The 12,015-nt window shown below is 44.0% G+C and overlaps 1 pseudogene; it reads right to left on the reverse strand.

Annotated features, from left to right (window-relative positions):
- Positions 1 to 6,358: 6,358 nt before the first annotated feature.
- On the reverse strand, positions 6,359 to 6,476 carry LOC120603188 (uncharacterized; annotated as a pseudogene).
- Between the last annotated feature and the right edge of the window lie 5,539 nt (positions 6,477 to 12,015).

Raw genomic sequence — 12,015 nt, forward strand, 5'->3', positions numbered from 1 at the left:
AGAAAAACACTAGACTTTCAAGGAAGTATCGTCAAATAATACAAGACTAAAAATAAATCCAATACTCAATGCTGGCGAGGCTGTGATGAAACGGGCACCTCCTACATTGATGATAAGATTGTAAATTCATATATTTTTGGATGGCACTTTGTCGATATATTTCACAAGCCTTAAAATATTCATTAAGTTCAGTAATTCTACATCTAGAACTAATCCAAGGAGATAATCAGAAGTAGGAAGTTGAAAGTAAGTGTCCAACATTAAGATTTTGGATAAGTAAATTATGGTATACCCATTCAGTAGAATATAATATAACCTTTAAAGCTGTTGTTTTCAGAGTATTTAGTAACCTGGGGAATACTTAATCTTTTGGCTCATACATCAAAAGAGGCAGGAGACAAATGACTACATAAATTATGATCTTTTATTTTTTAATTTTTGTTATTATTATTATTATTTATGCCTACAGCACTTGGCCTTCCTAGGTGGTCTCCCATCCAAGTACTAACCAGGCCTGATCCTGCTTAGCTTCTGAGATCAGACATCGGGCTCATTCAGGGTGGCATGGCCATAGACCATAGACTGTGGCTCCACTGAGGCATGAACCCAGGACCTTCTGCTCCACTGGGGTGTGAATCCAGGACCTTCTGCACGTAAAGCAGATGTACTAACCTCTATGCTATGGAACCGTGTCCAAAATATTATCTTTATGACTACGCAGTTGTGGTAGCTGAGAAATGGCCCTCTAAGAGATATCTATTTCATAATCCTTGTAACCTGTGAATGTTATTTGTAGGTGGGGGGAGGGGAAACCAGCATCAACACTGAAACCAACACAAAACACCAAAAACCCCCATCCCGAACAGTCTTTGCAGATATGATTAAATTAAGGATCGTGAGCTGGAGAAATTAGCCTGGATTATTCACGTGGGCCCTAAATGCTATCACAAGTGCTCTTATAAGAGAGAGGCGGAAGTAGATGTCACACACATGCACACGCGATATGAAAAAGGAGCAGCGAGGGATTCGATGCTGGCCTCGGAGACTGGAGTGATGCAGCCACAAGCCAAGGAATGTCAACAGCCATCGGAAGCTGGAAGAGGCAAGGAGCAGATATTTCCCTAGAGTCTGCAGAGCTAGCTCTTCTCACGCCTTGATTTCAGTCCAGCGATACTAATTTCGGAATTCTGGCTTCCAGAACTGTGGGATAATCAATATCTGTTGTTTTAAGCCACCAAATTTGCGAGAGTTTGTTACAGCAGCCACGGGAAACTAATACAGCAGCGTTTTTACTGCCGTATAACAAACAACTTCCAATTTGTGTCAGACAACAAGCATTTTATTGTGTTCGTGGATTCTGTGGGTCACGAATCCAGACAGGGCACAGCAATGTCTGCACGCTCAAATGACTTGAGTGCCTGGGGCAGAAACCATTTAGAGGTTTCTTTACTCATGTATTTGGTCCTTAGGCTGAAATGAGTCAAAAGTTGGGCTTTCTGGACTGTTCCCAGGCTTTTCTTCACGTGGCTTGGTCTCCCTCACAGCACGGCAGCCTCAGGCTTGTCACGCATTCTCCTCTGCCCACGAATTATTTGCATTCCTCCACACCCAAGTTCTCTCCTCCCAAAGCTTCATCTTTGTCATATATCTGATAAAGGGTTAATAGCTAAGATATATGAAGAACTCATACAACTCAATAGTAAAAAACAAACAAACAAAAAACACCAAAACCTGGTTAAAAATGGGCAGAGCATCTGAATAGATATTTTTTCAGAGAAGGCATACAGATGGCCAACAAGTACATGAAGAGATGCTCAACATCACCGACTATTAGGGGAATGCAAATCAAAACCACAATGAGATATCACCTCACACCTGTTAGAAGGGCTGTTATCAACAAGACAAGAAATAGCAAATATTGGTGAGGATGTGGAGAAAAGGGACCCCATGTACTGTTGGTGGGAGTATAAAATGGTGCAGCCACTGTGGAAAATAATATAGAGGTGCTTAAAAAAATTAAAAATACAACTGCCATATGACCCAGCAATTCCACTTCTGGGTATTTATCCAAAGAAAGTGAAAACACTAACTCAGAAAGATATATGATATACACCTCTATGTTCATTGCAGCATTAATTACAATAGCCAAGATGTGCAGGCAGCCTACATGTCTATTGATGGATGCATGGATAAAAAAATGTGGTACATAGATACAACAGAATGTTAAGCAGCAGTAAAAAAGAAGGAAATCTTGCCATTTGAGATAACCCGGATGGACCTGGAGGGCATTGTGTTAAGTGAAATAAGTCAAACAGAAAAAGATAAATACCATATGATCTCGCTTATATGTGGAATTTTTTTCAAAGACGAAGAACAGTACACATCAAAGAAACAGAGATGGATATAGAGAACAGATTACAGTTGCCTGAGGTGGGATGTGGGCAAAATGGGTGAAGGGGGTCAAAAGGTACAAACTTCCAGTTATAAAATAAATAAATCCTGGGGAGGTAATGTACAGCGTGGTGACTACACTTAACAATACTGCATTGTGTTTTTGAAGGTAGCCAATAGAGTGGATCGTGAAAGTTCTTGTTATAGGAAAAAGATGTTTTATAACTATGTATGACGATGGGTGGAGACCGGACTTATCACTGTGATCATTTTGACTATATACAGATATTGAATCATTATGTCATATACCTGTAACTAATACAATGTTATACATCAATTATACCTCAATAAAAAATAGCAATTATTCCTTAGTGTCTTCAAATATCTACTTTGTGTTCAAAGCTACAATCGTCTCATGAGTCTTATAAATGTTTCTTTTATGGTTTCATTTGTTTATACTCGAATACAAAAAAGGTTCACAAGTTATGATTGGTTGCTATGTCTCTTATGGCTTTATTAATCTGCAGCAGAGATTAACCCTCAATCTCTTTTTTATCTTATGATTTATTTGTTGAAGAAAACCGGTTTATTCATTCCATGGGGTACTCTACATTCTGGTTTATTGATTATATTATCATGGTTTTGTGTGTGTGCGTGTGTGTGTGTGTGCGTGTGTGTAGTTTTCACACTCTCCTTTCTGAGATAAATGGTAATATACTATACATATAAAGAGTTATTTTGAAACCATGATTGTGACTCTGAGGCAGAATGGAGAATCCAAACAATTCTCCCAAAAATCTCACCAGGAACTATACTAAAAGAAGATCAGAGCGTGAAAGTGGTAGATAAAATCAGAAGCATAAAGAAATCCATGGATATCGGCATTAGAGGAGAGAAAAGGAAGAAGAAAGCAAATGTGCTGAAAAAATTATAGTCTAATAATGAAAACAGCGAGAAGCAGAAACAGAAGGATGGGAAGAGGGAAGATGCTAGTTATATCGAATTCATTCATGTATTCATCCCTTTAATGAGTCATCCCCTCTTCATAGAGCATCTGCCAAGCGCAAGACTCTATGTCGTGTATTATAACATCGATAACACGATTGGAGGAAAGTCAGAATGGAAAAAGGAACAATCTGGAAAAGAAGTATGGGAACTTTTTATGCGGCTCCTGGACATTCCTTTGGCTTAGCGGGTCCCAGAATCAGAGGCCAGCGCACAGTGGGATGCAGCAGGCTGTCGTGGACGATGGCCCGGGTATTTACACACGGAACGTTGTCAGAGCTGAAGTGAGAGATATGACATCCATGCCTCACTAACCCTCTGGGACAGCGTCTTCAGTTTTAGGTCTTGAAAATGGGCATTTACAATAAGCAAATTTAAGGATTTTTTTTTTTTTTGCAAACTGCTATTTATTTTAAAAACATATCCATTTTTTTCCTTCCCAGTGCGACAGTCATTGTAAAAAATACAAACCATCAGAAATATAAATAACTAAAAGTGTAAGGTCCCCCTTAAACCACTATTAAGTGTCTGCTAAATTTCCAGATTCATATTCATATTTTTTTTCCTATTTTCCATTAGTTACAAAGCTTTGAACTTCTCTGACCAAAAAAAAAAAAAAAAAAAAAATTCTGCCTTGGAACTTAGCTAATGATGGCTAATTTTTATTGAAAGAAGTTAAATAAATTGCTTAGTAAAATGTGGATCGAGGATTCAAACTCACAGTCTAGCTCTTAGCACACATGGAGACAGGCTTTCCAGGGCAGTGCCATGCAATAGAAACAAAATCTGAATCACACATGTCATTCAAATTTTTTAGTCGCCATATTAAAAAGAAGTAAAAAGAAACAGCTGGCATTGACGTTAATATATTTAATTTCACCTACTATATCCAAATTATTATCAGCTTGACATGTAAACAATATGGAGATTATGAATGAGATATTTAATGTTATTTGTTCAATGCCGGGTCTTCCAAGTTTGATGTGTATTTTATCTTTTCGGTGCATCTCAGTTTGGAATCATCATGTGTGGCTACTCTACTGGACCACACAGGGCTAGGGAGTCTGATGTGTTCATTCAACAGATGTTTAGTGCGAGCCCACTATGTGCCAGTCAGCATACTGGGTGCTGGGGAGTCCGTGATGAATGACACATGAGGACGCAGAGGAAAAACAATAAATCATCACACACCACAAACGAGATTGCGACTATTGCTATGAAAAACAACAACGACAATAAAACAGAAACAAAGAGATATGTAGAGAATTACTAGGGTGACACTTTAGACACGGTGGCTAGAAAGGGTATTTTTGCAGGGGCGACGTGGGAGTAGAGACCGGGGTCACAAAAGCTCCTTTGGAACTTATTATATTCCAGCTGCTGCTCTGAGTGCTTCCCGTACGTCGACTCATTTTATCGTCACGAAATCCTAATAGGCTGGGTCATGTTCCCATTTTCCAGATGTGGAGACTGAAGTAAAAGACGAGCTCGGGAAATTGCCCGAGCTTACACAGGACCCGGGAAGGAGAGCTGTCGGTGCAGCGGGACAGGAGGGTAAAGGTCCCGGGGGACAGTGGCGGCCGAATGAAGGCCCGACCCTCTCGGTGTCCTAATCCCTGAAACCTGGGAATGTGGCTTTATAAGGCAAAAGGAGCTTGGCGGATGTGCTCGAACACCGGGTCTTGAGATGGGGACACTATCCTGGGTTATCCGATGGGCCCAATGTCTTCACAAGGGTTCTTAGGAGAGGGAGGCGGGTGAGGGAGGGGGAATTTAGTGACAGAAGATGTAATGGCTACGGAAGCAAGAGGTTGGAGTGAGGGGAGAAGGGGCAGGAGCCGAGGGACGCAGGCGGCCCCCGGATGCTGGAAATACAAGGAAACCGACTCACCCAGAAGTCACGCGGCCCTCTCGACCCCTGGGCTTTAGACTTCCGACCTCCAGGGCTGCACGCGAATGCATCTGGGGCGCTGTACGCCCCTAGGCGTGTACAGCAACGTGGCGAGTGCAGGGTCTGCGCGTGACCTTTCTCCGTGCTCTTTGGAGTCTCCGGGCCTTTGCTCAGCCGTTTCCTCGGCACAGAGCTCCCTCTTCAGTCCCTTCTCCTCACCTTGCCTGCTTCAAACTCTGCTACGTTTTCCATCTCTTATTTCCCTGTATCGTAATGCACCCCGTTACCCGTCTGCGTCTTGCTTTTGCTGGCGGACTTCCTGGGAGGAGGCGTCCTGTATTTTGTCTCATTGTATCCCTTGTAATCAGCACAGAACCTGGTAAAGAGCAAGCAGTTCGTTCATGTTTTTGGAATTAAAAACAAGCAAACAGACAAAAAAATCTATAATAAGGAATCACAGCATACAAAGTTCCCGTAACAAAGGCCACTTGCTCGGCTGCCCCTAGGATCCTCCCCGCCAGGCTCTGACAACCTCAGAAGGGTGGAGCAGTGTTCCTAGAAGCTTTCCCATCCCCCTTCCCAGTCAGCCTGACCTTGAACCACCCAGGGCAAAGGCGTCCTAAGTCAGACAGCCTCCCCAAGTCCGATGTAGTGTCAACCCCACCTTGATTTCTGGTTGCTGGGACTCTCCAGGCCCATCAATGATTAATGAGGTGAAGAAAGGTTTACAAACTTCTAAGAGCAGACCAAGTCTTAAGCTGATACATTTGCTGCACCTTCTGCAGGAAAAGTGACGATTTAGTCAATGTTCTTATAAATCATGCCCATGTTTTTCTCATCGTAAAGAAACGCGCACATAAGAAAAAATGGAAAAATCGTCTGTAATTCCTCTGTTAGTAATCATCAATAACATTTTAGAAAGTTTACGGTTAACTTTTGACTTAGTACATACACTCCCATCATCAAAAATATAAAAATTCAGAAGAACATACAAAAATGCCAAAAAAAAGAAATCACCAATTAAGATCAATTAATTAAAAAAAAATTCTAGTCTTTTTTTTTTTTTTTAAACACCTACAGCACCTGGTCTTCCTAGGTGGTCTCCCATCCAAGTACTATTCAGGCCTGACCCTGCTTAGCTTCTGAGATCAGAAGAGATCGGGCACTTCAGGATGGCATGGCGGTAGATGCCAGTCTTGTTTTTACGCACAGCTACGCTAATCGTGTGGGGGATGGGCTTGTCCTGCACAGGAGCCCTATGGGCACGCAACTCTCTCAGAAATTCAGGATGCAGTGGACAGGGATAATGGGATGGACGAGGACTTTCCTGATACTTCATCAGCATTGCGTGGGTATCCATCTAACACCTGCCCTTTAAAAGTGCTGAAGAGAACGAGGTTGACAATGCCTGAACTAAGCAAAGAAATCTGGACACTTGAGTTCCTATTTCTTGTCTCTGTCTCCCCTTCTCTTTATCACTCAGGAACTGACAGCTATGTGGCTCATAAGTGATACCTTGGGTGAAGTGATTTTATTTAACCTCCAAGGTTAAAAAAAGTTCAAGGTGAAGCCACAGAGTTTCCCTGTCAAGATGGCCTTCGTCGTGACTATTTTCAAGAAGACAGGCTTTGTGGTTGACTTATTTTCTTTAATCATGCTTTGTGCATACTTTCCAGAATCAGCTACAGGGCTGGCCTTGAAAAAGCAACCTCCTTACTTTGGGAGAAATTGGTTATATTTGCAAAACAGGTTGAAAAGTTTAACATCTGAAATGGATTTTGTATTTGCCTATTGACTTTCATGAGAGTGAGGAAGATACGGACCAAATATTTTCACTCTCTATTCACCTTCACCTTCCCAGCATCTAACACAGGAAGGGAGCCATACTAAGCCCATAATTATAGGCTAGGCTGGACCGAATGATAAGCTAGTTAACGTGTATTTTCATTAATTCATTCAACAAGCTTCCGTGAGACTTTTTACTTACTAGGGCATCAACGCATTAGGGGAAGGGATACAGAAACACGCCACGTTTGTTGATTGGCCCTCACACCCATTTCAAAGTTCATCGAGAGTCTCCTCTGCTTAGCATGAGCTGGAAGGCTAAAATCTATATTTTCCAGAAGTCTTTGCAGCAAGACTTCCGGATGCAGGTAAGAGCCTGCCAGCGAGGTGCGTTCATGCAATCTCTGGAAGACAGAGAGCAGGCAGAGGTCATTCTTCTAGTGATAGTTGTGGCTGACTGGTTCCAGGAGATGTATTTGCATGGCCAAACTCCACGTTCCACTGATGGCCATCATTTTGGAGGGCGGGGGGGGGGGCGGCTGTGGCAGTACCAGCGGTTTCTAGACCTCTGTATTCCAACCATAGTGACATGAGCTTGATGCCAAAAGCCTAGCGGTGGCTTGCTTCCCACCGATTTTGTGAATACTCAATCCCCTTTTACTCGCAAAGCTGGAGTTTTACGGAGGCTCGTCCGAGCCCCTGGGCGGGTGGATTTCTTCCTCCTCCTCCATGTGAGTTTGGAGCCTCTTCAGATGTCGTCTTTTCAGCAAGGCGGTTGGGGTTTTGACCCGGTGGTCCCCGAAGCACGCGGGTGGGACCTGTCGGTCTTCCTAAGTGTTAGGCCCAGAACTGGATGGACAGCAGCAGTTTTGCTGCGGGTTCCTGGCTAAAGTGTCACAGGCCCAGCCCAGGTTCCATGTGGGTGGGGACCACACAAAGATGCATGATGTATTGGGGGAGGGGTGCGTCTTAGATACTATAGAGGGACACTGCGTAAGTTCGGGAAGGTTCCTGGAGAACTGACTGAGTAGAGGACCCGGGGCCTGGTCCAGAGCCTAGCACAGCTCTTCCTCGGTAAATGTTCACATAAGGATGAAGGAAGAGAAGAAGGCGGGCAGGGGTAGCTGGCGGGCCCCTCCCGTCAGAGACAAGAGAACATCCTTTAGAGCCAGGGCAGTGGTTTTCCGCACCTGCACGTACACCTGTGGGCTCAGAGAACGGGGGGCACCTGAGAGTCCAGGCTGGGGGATTTGGACTTGACCCCCTCAGGTCCTTCGGAGGCTGCTGAACAGTTTTAGGGAACAGAGAGGCGTGATCACGTTCACATGTTAGAAAGACCTCTGGCCTGGGGAAGATGGCGCTAGAGAGAGCGAGACGGCTAGGCTGGGGCAACACACCTGGCGACACACCTGGTGGGGAAGCGAGGATGCGGAAGGAGAAACCAAGGCACCAGGAAGCAGGGACCACACAGGTCTGGGATCGTCTGGGAAGAGAGGATGGACAGCTCCGATGTTCCGTGATTCATGGAGTGGCTACATATGAGGACGTTTTTCTAAATATGCTGCATTTCCCCCCATAAATGTATTATAAAACAACATGTGAAATGAATGTGTGTGTATATATGTGTATGTATACATCCAGGGTTTAAAAAATAAACCCGACATAAGAAATAGCATGTTTCCTAAGCTTCCGATGTAAAACAGAATGTGAACTTTGTCTAACGTAATGTTTTACATTAACGACAGATTTTCCTCCATGTCATTCCTTAACAACATGTCCTATGGGGACAAAAACGCACTATCTTTTTCTATAGGGATCCCAAAGCTTAGCCCTTAAATGGATAAGCTAAGTAGTCAGATGTTTTCACGTGGGTAAACGGAATGCTTTTTCTCTCGGCTGGTCACTAACAGTCTACGTGGGGTCTCCAAGGAGCCAAGAATTGATGCTCAGTGAAGGATTCGGAGCTGAAAAACTATATAAATCCTGTAATTTCCACCCTTAATGACCCATCCTTCTCCTCAAAGCACATTGACTTGCCCCCCCCAGCCCAAGAGCTAGTCAGAAAACAGAAACAAAGCCAGTTACCTCAACAGGGAGAAGAATCAGACACTGAAAAACCAAGGAAGTAAGAAAGAAACACTAAAGTATCCTCGAGTCAGTGACTACGAAACCCAGCTACCACCCCCAAGGCCGGGTTGTTGGAAGGAACAGGCCCTGGAGGACATGGACACTTAGAGACGCGGGAGAGGCGCCCCCCTGGATCTGAGACTCAGAGAGCTGAGGGGGCTGCTGGCCAGTGGGTCTTGTGAGACTGTCCGTGTCTTTGAAAAAGTGCTGATTCTGGAAAACCTGCAAACTGGAATAGACGGAATAAGCTGCGGCTATCAGAAGCAGCGTGGCCCAGCGTCACCACAGGGAACAGGAAGCGGAGGCTGAATCGGATGGTCTCCTCGCCTTCAGCTGGGTGGCAAATCTGAACCAGTAGCCGGCTGTCCAGGGAGACGCGTCGTTTTCAGTGACAGCTCAGCCCCAGCATCATATAGCACAGCCCGGAAGGGGTGGTTGGAGGCCGAGAAATAAGCTTCCTGATCCTATCTGGATTGAAAAGGGTTTGGCGTGAGCTTCGTTCCCCTACCCCGCCCCTTCCTCCTTCAGCTTTCTCTCTCCCAACAGGATTTGAGTTGGTTTCCAACAAAGGCTCATACTGAACCGGGCATTTCAAACGAAAAGATTTAAGATGAAATGGGGATCGCACATTATTCGGAGCAGCGTTTTCCAAACTTTGGCGACTAAAGTAGAAATAAAGTTTCAGACTTCTTAGATGTATACATGTATCACTGAAAAAGGTTTCACGAAGCAATCCTCATCCTCACTATGCATAATGCACTGTTTCTATTTTATTTCATTAAAAAAAAAAAAACTCTGATAACATCCCACTAAACTGACTTCATCGATTATTAATAGGTTGCAGCCTACCGTTTATTAATAGGTTGCGACCCTTCCGTTTCTAATTAGACAAGCGCCATCTAGGTGAAAGACTGCACTCTACAGCCTACTGGCGGTTGGTGTTTCCATGTCCCTGAGTCCTGTTAATGAGATGTTAAGCGGGGGTGGCACAACTTATAGTAAAGAGGACTGTATTCATTCTCCAGTGGTGCAATAACAGATCGAATGGCTTCGAACAACACAAACTTATCACCAACCAGTTCCCGCAAGTCAGAAGTCTCCCTTGGCTAAGCGGGTCTCTGTGCCCTGGGTTTCCCACGGTTACAATCAAGTTGCTGGCCAGCGAGGGGCTCTTCCGTGGGGGCTCTGGGAAAATTCAGATTGCTGGCAGAATCCAGGTCCTGTGATTGTAAGACCATGGTTCCTATTTCCTTGCCGTTGTCACCTGGGGCCACCCCCTTCGCTGCCAGAGGCCTCTCTCTAGTTCTTTCAGGGAACCCTGTCTCCCAGAGCCAGGAAAGCACATCGCACCCCTCACACTTGCAATCTCCCCGATGCTTCTTCCTGATGCATCTCTCTGTAAGGAGACTCTATTTTTTGTTCATCAGAGAGACGATTAGTTAAAAATGTGGGTGCCTTACGAAACGCGTCGAATCTGAGTTTCGTAAGGCACCCACATGAGTGCTATGTGAAGTGTAACATCGAGGTAGCTGGCTCTTGTCTCTGTGTTTTATAGAGTTGGTGGTTTATTTTTGCTCCTGCCTGGGCAGCCCCAATGTGGTTTTGCAGCCCAGTCGCTCGTATGAAGCACGAGGCCAAGACCTATCTGCCCCCGTCAGAAGTAGGATCCAAGGGCCTCAAGGAAGAAGGCACACACCCAGTTTGTGTCACTATCGTTGCCTCCTCTGAGGCCCACTGAGCTAAGTGCCGTCCCTGCTCTAGTGGGACAAGGACCTCAGCTTCTGGGGGAACCTATGGTATCTAAAGAACCCCATCCACTTGCTAATGTATTCTTCACACACATTATTTTATTTAATCCTAGTGACTCTCTCAAGAGATGGCGAGATGGCGTTATCCCTCAGTCACAGGTGAGTAGAGGCTCAAAGGGATTAAGTCATTTGCTCTAGTTCACCTGCCTCAGGTGCTGAGAAGCAGCGCTTTTAATTTCCTCATTAGGCCTTCCCTTTCTCTTCCATTGGACGTGAGGACAAAAGGTGACTGGGAAGTTGGCTTGGGCTTTAAGAAAGTCTTTTCGTTTATATCCCCGTGAAAGGCCAACTCGTCCAGAGGAGAAATAATCTATTTTACCATACCTCCGGCCTAGAAAATTAGTCTTTCAGCATTAAATAAAAATAAACCATGCATTTATTGCAACAACTTCAATTACACAGTATTTTTAATTTAAAAAAAAAAACTCTTGGAGATGATTTTATATGTTTTTATTTGGTTTCTAGAACTATTTAAGTGGAACTAGTTCCATGGAATTTATCGATTTTAATTTGGCAGTATTTCTAGAGATATCTAGAAACGTGAAACTTCTGAATTTTTAGAGCTTGCGTAAAGAGAAGTGATTTTTCAAACCCGTTCCTTTGGAAATCAGGCTCATTGTGATTTCGGGAAAATAATGGAAGTTATTCAAATGATAGAAATCACAGCAGAAATATTGCTCCTACTTTATACGTGTAATTGTCACTAGAAGTGAGACTTCGGCGTGTTCTATGATGCGGACAAGAATCTTGCACGGACATCATCAGCCCGCATGCAAAATTCTCGTTCGCTTTAGGTTTTGGAGTTATCTGTGCTTTCAGAAGCCATGACCTCTCATTTATAGAGAAAAAGAACTTCGAGGGGAAAAAAAAACTCCAGCAATAGAATTTTATTGTACCCATTCTGTCTCACGATGGCATAACTATAGCACGCTCTAACATGGCGTTGAAGGGTTATCACTAGGTAACTCAAAAGACCTATATCAGCCGGTTACTTTCACTCTTAAAACA

This window comes from Pteropus medius, unplaced genomic scaffold (genome assembly GCF_902729225.1).
Source record: "Pteropus medius unplaced genomic scaffold, Ma_sr-lr_union100, whole genome shotgun sequence".
Lineage (NCBI taxonomy): Eukaryota > Metazoa > Chordata > Mammalia > Chiroptera > Pteropodidae > Pteropus > Pteropus medius.